Raw genomic sequence first — 9,854 nt, forward strand, 5'->3', positions numbered from 1 at the left:
GGCGGGGCGCTCTCGCGCCGTCCCCGCGCCCCTCCCGCGCTCCCTCGCTCGCCGCCCGGGCGCGGCCGCCCGGCCCGCTAGGCGCTGCCCGGCGTCCCAGCGGGGGGCGGTGCGGGGCACTGGGGCGGTGGCGGCTGCGGCGGCGGCGCCGCACTCCTCATAGTGTCGGGCCGCTTAGCTGCCCCGGGCTCAGCGCCACTTCACTCCGCGCCGGCTGCCGCCCGGCTAGCACTCCGCTCCGGCCGTCTCGGCTCGGCGCAGCTCTGCGCCCCTCAGCGCCGCCGTGCGGGCCCGGCCGCCGCGCTCCGCTCCGCTCGCTCGCCCCGCGCCGCGCTGCTCAGCTCCCGCCCGCCCGTCCGCCTGCTCGCCGGCCGCCCGCTCTGTGCCGCTCCCAGCCTCGCTCGCGCCCTCCTAGGCCCGCCGGCCGGCCCGCTGCTCGGCCCTTCGGGCTTCGCTCGCGCTCTGGCCGTTGGCCGGGGCCGGTCCCGGGCCAGCTCCGCTCCGGCTCCGCGCCCGCCGCTCCCGGAGTTCCGGCTCGGGCGGGCCACCTGGCTCCCGGCGGCGCCACAGGCGCCGGACGCCGACGCGGGGCTTTACTTAGTGCGCCTCTCGCTTCCGCCTCGCGTTCGCACCGCTGTGGCGGCCGCCGAGCGGCACGGCCCCTTGGCTCCCGCTGGCCATGCCCCCTCAGTCTGTCGCCATCTTCCGCTGTGCAGAGAACACCTTGAGAGCCCGTGTGCGAGTGTGTTTGGGGGAGAGTGGGGGCGGAGAAAGAGCCACGAAGAGGAGGAGGGAGCGGGACTGGGGCCCCGACTGCGCCTGCGCCTCAGGACTCCCCCCACCCCACCCCACCCCCCAGCCGGCCGCAGCCTGTGCTGTTTGGGGATGTTTCCAGTCCACCCCCAACTCCATTCACTTCAGCGCCTCCGTTCATCCGCCCGCTCCCCGCGTGCACTCGCCGCACGCTGAGTCCCAGGCCCGGCACTCCCCCCTCCCCCGCTGACCCGGGCGCTCGCCTCCCTCCCTGAAGCAGCCGGTCGCTCCCCCTGAGGGCTAGGGGACTTCTGAGGGTGATTGTTAGAGGCAGAAGGAGGCACCTCCGTAGCGTCTCGCTGCCACCCTGGGTCGCCGCCCCCGTCCCCGTGACTAGGCGACGCTGGAGCCGGCTGCGGATCGGACCAGTCCCGTGTCCCTAACTCCGCTGTCGCCCTCACTGTCCTGCCCCAGGCCAAGGCGGCCCCTGGTGCTGAAGGACAGCTCCCGGCTTAGCTGCTGCAAAGGACAGAGCTTAGCGAGCGTCCTGGAGGGGGCAAGACAGTGGGCTAAGATGGGTAGTAGCGATGGGGTGTCGTTTCTGCCCTTAGTAAGATTTCCAGCAGCCTCTCCCCCGTCCTAGCTTCCTGGCTCCCCCTACAGGCTGCTGAGAATAGCTGAGCGAGAGTTAGGGAAGCTGCGCCGCCAGGATGGAACCATGTGCTTGGGGCCCTCACAGAGTCACATGGCACTAGGAACTCAGACGTACAAACGTCCTGCCGCACCACTAACCTTGTTTGGATTCCACCAAATCTCAGACTGATCCGATCGCTTGTTTCCTTTTCTCATTCCCTCCCACCCCAGTAACTCCCACCTCTAATTTTTGTTAATATTAAGAATACCAATAATAAAGTAGCCTCTGTTGAGCATTTACTAGGTGCTAGATACCGCTCTAGGCACTTTACATTCATTATTTCATTAAATCTTCACAACAGTCTAATTACGTAGGCACTGCTGTTGTCTTCATTTACATATGAGGAAGCTGAGGTTTAGGGTGGTTAGGTTGCCTAAAGTCAGACAGCTAGTAACCAATGAGGCCAAGGGAGAAAAGCAGGCAGTCTGGCTCTAGAGCTTTCCACACTCCAGTCAAGCCCTGGGAAGATGAATGGGTGGAAGATAGTCCTGTCTTCTAGGAAATTGTAGTCTTCATGAGGAATATACAGATGAGGCACATATGTTGGCTACTGGGAGAACACGTGGACTGGAGACTTGGGTTCAGGTAGTAGTTCTACCACTGCACGTGCTTTGTGCCCTTGAGAGAGTCCTTTCTCTCTCTGAGTCTTGGTTTTCCCCTGAGTAACACGAGGGGATGCCCAGGGCTGTATGAGATGGGTGGGCATTGTTAGCATTACTCAGAGGTGGGCTGGGGTGGATGCATGAAAGCTCTCTGGAAGAAGGAGAATTTGAGCTGGTTCCTAAAGAAGTAGCAGAATTTGAGTGGGTGGGTGGGTGGGAAGGGCATTTCAGGCAATAGGAACACAGGTGAAAAGTTTCAGGGATGAGGAGGAGCTTTGTATGGTTGCAAAGCCACGAGTGTGACAGTTTGGCTGTATTGGTGGTGAGAATTTGTGGGGAAGAGTAGAGGGATTTGAGACAAGGGACAAAACTGTCAGGCATTTGGGAGGCTTATTCATTATATTCCAAGCACTATGCTGGGGACTAGGTAGGAGCCTGAGGTGGATCAGACATGGCGCTGCCCTCCAGATGCTCACAGTTGAATTAGGGAGGCAGATATTTTAGAGAAGGAATTGTAACCCAGTATAGTAAGGATGATATGCAAGGGAGGAGAGGTCTCCCTCTGTAGAGAGAGGGACTGATCAACTCTGCCAGCGTCCCTCAGAGATGATTTTGCACATAGCCAACTGAGTTGGGGGCGTTCATTCATTCATTTATTTAGCAAACATCTACTGAGGACCTGTTATGTTCCAGACACTGTACTAGGCATCAGAGATATAGACATGAGTGAAATACATGTCTTGGGCTGCGGGAGTTTAGTCGAAGTCTTAAGGAATGAGTAAGAATTGGCTAGACAGATGGGAGAGAAGGTGGTGTGTGAAGGATGTCCCAGGCAGAGGGAATGTCATGTGTAAAGTCCCAGGAGCAAAGCCAAGAATGGCATGCTCAGAAACCTGCAAAGTAGTTCATTGTGACTACGTGTGAAATGGGAGCACTGCCAAAACTGAGGCTGACGATTTGGCAGGAGCCAAATCATGAAGGGCCCTGGGTGCCATGCTAAGTAGTTTGGACTTTATCCCAAGGGTACTAAGAGCCACAGGAGAGGTTGAAAGGTTTTCAGCAGGAGGTGACACAATCAGATTTGTATTTTTAGAAGATTGATTTGGCTTCCGGGATGGAGATTGTGTTGGGTGGGGCAGGAGGTGGGTCCGGGGGACTCGAGGCAGGGAAACTGGTTAGGAGACTGGTTCGTAGTCCAGGTTAAGAGCTGTTGAGGGCTGAGCAAGGCCAGCAGCAGCAGGGGAGGAGAGAAGAAATGCACATGGGAGGGAAATAACGGGTAGAACTGAAAGAACCTAGGACGGGCCTAGATGTAAAGAATCAAGTAGAGACAGGGCCTGAAGAAGGAGGATGAAACTAAAGGGTTCAAATTAGTGACATGGGCATGACTGCCCCTGTGCACCTAGGAACCGTCTTTCCAGAGCCATTCTTTGTTTAGTCCTTGGAGGGTTCAGTGTTCTGTTTTACAAAGAAGGCTAATCACCTACAGATACCTAGTTCACAGCTGATTGGCAGGACCACAGTGATTGACACCCTTGAGTGCCAATGAAAGAGCAGCCTGCCAGGCCTAGGGTATCAGCTCTGAGCACCTCTGGAGCTTTCTGTGAGAAGTCACTCAGGCAAGACTCCCTCCCTTCTCTCCAGCACAGGCAGGGTGAAAAAGTGTCTCACAAAGGTCCATTTATCACAGGAGCACAATATAACAATAACTTACCCACACAGTACCCGCTGCACACAAAGGAGAAGTGGTGGCACACCAGGGGTCAGAGGAAGTTCTCCTTCTCCCTCTCTAGATGACACAAGAAATTGGGATGGGGGAAGGGAAGGCACTGGCCTCTAATTGGGCCCCTGGAACAGAATAGCCAGGTGGGGAGGGGGCTGCTGCTCCCCAGAGCTGGTGGGCCCTGGCCAGCCTTCTTCCCAGCCCTTTCTCTCTACCTGCTCCCAGGTCAGCAGGGGCTAAAGCCAGAGGGTAAAGGTGGGTCACTTCTGAGGGGACCCAGACTGCCCAAGAAGAGTGAGAGAGTGCTCTCAAACCAGGCAGCGGGGAAGACAAGTTGGAGTAGAGGGAGGGAAAGGGTTTTTCCACAGTGAAATTCCGACAATTAGGCAGAAGTAAAAGTGGGGTCCATTTAAAGAGACCAATGTGGTGACACAGGGAGCTTTCTGTTAAGCTCAGATCTTAAAAGGTCATGGGCAAAAGATGGAAATGAGAGCCTGTAATTAAGGGTAAATTTACATACCCGTAAGAAGAGTGTTAGGATGGCTAAAGCACAGCTTGAGCTGAAGCTTGTCATGTTTTGCTTGATCCCACCCTCTGTCCCTTGCCTCCCTCCATAGTTGGAGTAATTTTCCTCCCACCTGCAGGCTATACCTGTCCTAAGGTGGGAAAGGTTGAAGTCACCCCACCCTGCACACTAGAACTCAGGCTCAAGTAGTCCCTTTGCCACAGGTCTGAGTCTGATCTCAAGTTTCCACTGAGGCGGTCTCCTTGTTCAGTTCTGATCCCTGGCCTTGTCTCATGTTCTGTGCCTGAGTCCCCCAGTCAGAGACCTGGCCTGACCACCAGTCGCCTGTCAAGGCCTAGGCCCAGTCATGCTCTTTTAGTACACCATCTAGGGAGAGAGTCCTGACCCCAAGCCCCGACCCAGTGGCTGAGGCCTGATGTCTTACTGATGGACTCCTCTGATCCTGCTGCCCACTTGCATTTATAAATGTTTAGATGCCTCTAGTCATGTTTGCCCTCCATTTGGATCCTCAGTTTTCCTATATTATAACCCTATGTCAGTTAGGTGTGCTTTGGTCTGCAAATAATAGACAACTCTACAACCACAGCTTAAATAGATAGATGTTTCTTTGTCTTATGCAACAAAGGTCCAGGGATGGAAGAGCAGTTCAACAATGCCATCAAGACCCTGGCTTATCATCTCCACCATCCTTAGGCTCAGCTTTCATCTATTTGCTTTTTGTGTCATGTGCACAAGACGGCTGCTGCAGCTCTGGGCCTCCTGTCTGTATTATAGACAGAAAGAAGGGGAAACAGCCACAGGGCAAGATGGCTAAGGACAATGGACCTTCTAGAGAGGCTTTGCCTTTTTAGTCAGAATGCAACACTTTCCCCAGTGATATCTACCTGCATCTCTTTGACTAGAACTGGGTCATATGGACACTCCTAGCTACAGAGGAAGCTAGGAAATCCAATACTTTTAGCTGGCACATTGCTGCTCCGAGCAAAGTTGGGATTCTGTAAGTGAGCAAGAAAGAGAAATCCTTACTAAGCAGGCAACTGGAAGCATCTGCCGTGAACCCCAACCACCAGCTGGTTGCCTGGACTACATTTCCTTTATTACGAAACCCTGCAGATACTGGGCTTTGACTGCTGGACTTGACTTCCTCACAGCAACTACAGCTGGTTTGTTCCACTAGCACAGGATAGAAGAGACCTGCCTGGTTTAACAACAGCACGTGTGAAAAAGACCTTGATTTGATTGTAAAGTCAATGAGAGGCAACAGAGTGATGATGCTGCCAAAAGAGGTAATTCGATTTTAGGCTGCATTAATAGAAGTATAGAACCAGAACAAGAGAAAAGATGGTTTTGCCCTTCTCTACACTTGTCACATCCCACCTGGAGCACTGTGCTCCATCCTGGACATCCCATTTAAATAAGGATACAATGACAAAGTGCAAGGTGTCAAAAGGTGAGTCCCTAGGCTGGTGCATCAGCAGCCACATCATGTGAGGAACACTTGAAAGACCTGGGCTTATTTGGTCTAGAGGTAAACAGGCCCAGAGAAGGAAGGGTCAGAAGTAATTATTCAAGTTAGGGTTCAGAGCCAGGGATATTACAGCAAGCAGGGTAGTATCAAGTGATTAAGTGGGAGAGAGACTCAATAACAATAAAAATAAACATTTATATAGTGCTTGGTATGTACCAGGTACTGTTCTAAGCATTTAAATATATTAAGTCACTTAATCCTCTAGGACAACGAGATAGGAACTGTTATTGTCTCCATTTTTCCAGATGAAGACAGACAGGTTAAGTCGCTTGCCTAAGGTCACACAGCAAGTGGCTGAGGTGGAATTTGAACACAGGTGTTCATGCTCCCCTTACCTCCTCTTGGAAGAGGGTTGGCGATTCTGGGTAATTGCCTAGATTTGAACACCAGAGAGCATTTGCAGCTTGCTTGATTGTTCAGCTGTGGTGAGTAAGTTGGCACAGATGGGGCAGAGAGATATAGGCCCCCATTTTAAGACCTCTAACTCAGGGGACTCCTCTTAGATACTTTGATACCTTCTCAGCCCAAACCAAGAGAAGTAAATGTCCACATCTTAGCCCACCTTGGGCTTTCCCTCTCGCTTCCAATTTCTAGTGTGAGGAATCCAACCTCAATCCTAGGTAATTGACAGTGACCTCGCCATAAACTCTTCCACTCTAGGCTGAAAAGGTAGAGATGGTCAGCCACCTCTGGGGTCACCACTACCCTAGGGCCTGCAGCTCTTGCAGCTGCTACCAACCCAGGCCAAGAGAGCTGGTTTTCTGGCCACCAGGCCCAGAGTCTGATAACTCCTCAAAGATACTCGGGCTAAATCCACCCTGACCCACATTTCCCAGAGTCATCAGTTCACTCCCACAGCGTAAGCCTCACCTCCACCCTCCCACTGATTTTCACATTACTATCAGAGTAGTGATAGTACTACTATCCAATCCATCCTTCCAGTTTTTCTCCACCTTCCCGAGTCTTCCACCAGAGCCCTCTTGACCAGCTGCTCCCTAATCAGCATTCTCAACTTCTTTTACCTAACAGAAACCTAGTTCTACCCAGAGGGCTCTGTTTCCCCTGCTGCCTTCTTATGTGAAGGCTGCTTGTTGTCTTGTCCAGTATTTTAGGGTCAGGAGGTAGGGTAGGTGTCTTCCTTGCTCCCCACTACTACTTCTAGACCATTTGTTTTCCTCCCTCTTGCAAAAACTACAGCTCTTTTGAGGCTCACATGTTGATATATCACTCAATCCTGTACATTGCTGTCACGTACAGACCTCCTGGTCATATCCTCCATAGTGAATTGAAGTCCTAACCCCCATTACCTGTGAAGGTGACCTTATTTGGAAATAGGACCTTTGTAAATGTAACAAAATTAAGAGAAGGTCATACTGGATTAGGGTAGGTCCCTGACTGGTGTCCTGATAAGACAAGGGAAATTTGGACACAGAGACAGGCACAGAGGGAAGGCGGAAGGCCATGTGGTGACAGAGGCAGATAGTGGAGTGATGGGTCTACAGGGCAAGTCAAAGGATGCCAAGGATTGTTGACAATCACCAGAAACTAGGAGAGGTGCATGGGATAGATCCCCCTTAGGGCCCCTAGAAGGAATCAAGTCTTCCAAAACCTTGATTTAGCACTTCTGGCCTCCAGAACTATTAGAGGATAAATTTCTGTCATTTTAAGCAAACCATTTTGTGGTAATTTGTTAGAGCAGCCCTAGGAAATGAATACATGCTCTTTCTCAATGAAGACTTTGGTTTCTGCCTCACTGGCTTTCATTCTCCCCACTGCAACTCCTGCCACCATCCTAAGAGACTTCAGTGTCCATGTCAATGATTCAGCCATTACTTGGACCTCCTGCTTCCTAAACATCCTCATCTCTTTCACTCCACCTGAGCCACCTACCTCCATTGTCACAAACTGGATCTGCTCCACTATAAATCAGCAATCTCAATTGAGCCCTCAATACTGTTTCATAATCCTACTAGGTACTAAATTGTTTTAGTATCTCTCACTCTCCAGAATGACAATTTCAAATCTTCTCCGCTCTTTTCTTAAACCTCCAACCCCCGTGTCTCCTCTCTCCCTCTCCCATAGCAGATGACTATGAGAGATAACCTCATAATTTACTTTATCAAAAGATTGAAGCATCAGGCAGGGCCTCTACTTCCCACATTACCTCATCAACATCCTCTGTAGGACTTTCCTCCTGTAATAGTGGGAGAGGTGTCTCTTTTTCTCAGAGGGTCATTCCTTCCACTGGTGTTTGTAGCCTATCCCCTCCCTCCTTCTCACACTATTAACAATACCTTTTCTCTCCTATGTGTTCAACCTCTTTCTCTCAACTGCACCCTTATCAGTAGCAGGTAAAACAGTCTCTACCATCTTAAAAATAATGTCACCCTCAACTCCACACCCTCCTGCAATTATTAGTCATTCTTCTCCCCTGCCAAAATAAACTCAAAAGAGTTGTCTACATTAACTCCTCAGTCTACTCCAAACATGCTTCCTCCCCATCACTACCCTGAAAGTGCTTTCACTCAGGTCACCAATGACCTTCGTGCCATTAAATTCAAAGAATTCTTTCAATCATTATCTTACTTGACACCTCAGTGGCATTTGACATTATTGACTGCTTCCTCTTTATTGAGACACTTTCTTCCGTTAGCCTCTTTGTTCTTCTCCTACCTCTCTGAGAATGCCTTATTGGTTTCCTTTGGGGGCTCATTTTTCTCTAACTGGCTTTTCAGTGTTGGAGTTCCTGAAATCTGCATTATCTTCTCCCCTTATACTCTTTCACTAGGAAATCTTGTCTATGATCATGTTATGTATCCCATATTTATATCTCTACTGAGATGACTGAAACACAACTCAAGTTCAATACACCCAGGAACAAACCTAGGATCGCCTCCTTGAGATCTGGTTCTTTACCAGTGTCCCCGTTTTTGCAGTGAATGGAATCTCCAACTACCCAGTTATGCAATTCAGAAACCTAGGAGTTATTCTCAGCAACCCCTCTCCCTCATATCCAGTCCATCACTAAGTTCTGTTTTACCTCTTAAAAGTTTCTCAGTCCATCCACATCTTTCCAATGACACTGCCAGCCACCACCCTTGTCTACTTTGCTGTCATCTCTCATTTTATCTATTACAATAGACTGTTCTCCACATATCCATGCTGCCATCTCTACAACCCAGAGTGATGTTTTCAAAAGTTAAATCTGATTGTGTTATCATCTTGTATAACAATCCTCCAATAATTTCCTATGACTCCTAAAAGAATAAAGAACTATTAATATGGCCTATGAGATCCTGTAAGATCTTGTCAAACTTACATCTCTAGCCTCAGCTCACATCACTTTCTCCCTCGTGCTCTATGCTCCAGCCATGCTGGCCTTCTTTTAGTTCCAAATATACCATTCACTGTGGGCCACAGGGCCTTTGCCCATGCTTTTTCCACTTACTGGAACACTCTCTCCACTTCCCACCTCCATCTGTTTTGCTTGGCTAATCCTACTTAATACTCAGATCTTAGTTCTAGCATTACTTCCTCAAGGAAGGTTTCCTAGACCAGTGTATCTAGGATAGGTCAGGTTCCTTTGTTATATCTCTCAAAGAAATGTCTTCCTTTCTTTACAGTACTTATCTCAGTTGGGCTTCACCCTTATCTGTGTGATTCCCGGGTTTATTACTGTCTCAGCCACTACACTCCAAACTTCATCAGAGCAGGAGTCATGTCTGTTTTTGTTTCTCCTTGTTTATCTAGCAGCAAGTATAGTGCTTAACATATAGATGGTCAGTATTTGTTGAATGAATGAATGAGTAAGCAAGTGGATTAATAGACACTTCAAGTGAGACCATCCCCTCCCCATTACAGGGATGTGGCTTTGCTCTAACAAATCTGCTAGCATGACTGTGTTTTAAGACCAAACATGAACCACACAATGTAGAAACAGAGGGTCTTTCCCTCATAGTTGCCTCTGGAGGTACTAAATTCTCCTCGGTGAAGGTATCTAAGCAGAAGTTGAATGACTTTCTTGTAGT

The sequence above is a fragment of the Mesoplodon bidens genome, assembly GCF_964165515.1.
Source record: "Mesoplodon bidens genome assembly, chromosome: X".
Taxonomy (NCBI): Eukaryota; Metazoa; Chordata; class Mammalia; order Artiodactyla; family Ziphiidae; genus Mesoplodon; species Mesoplodon bidens.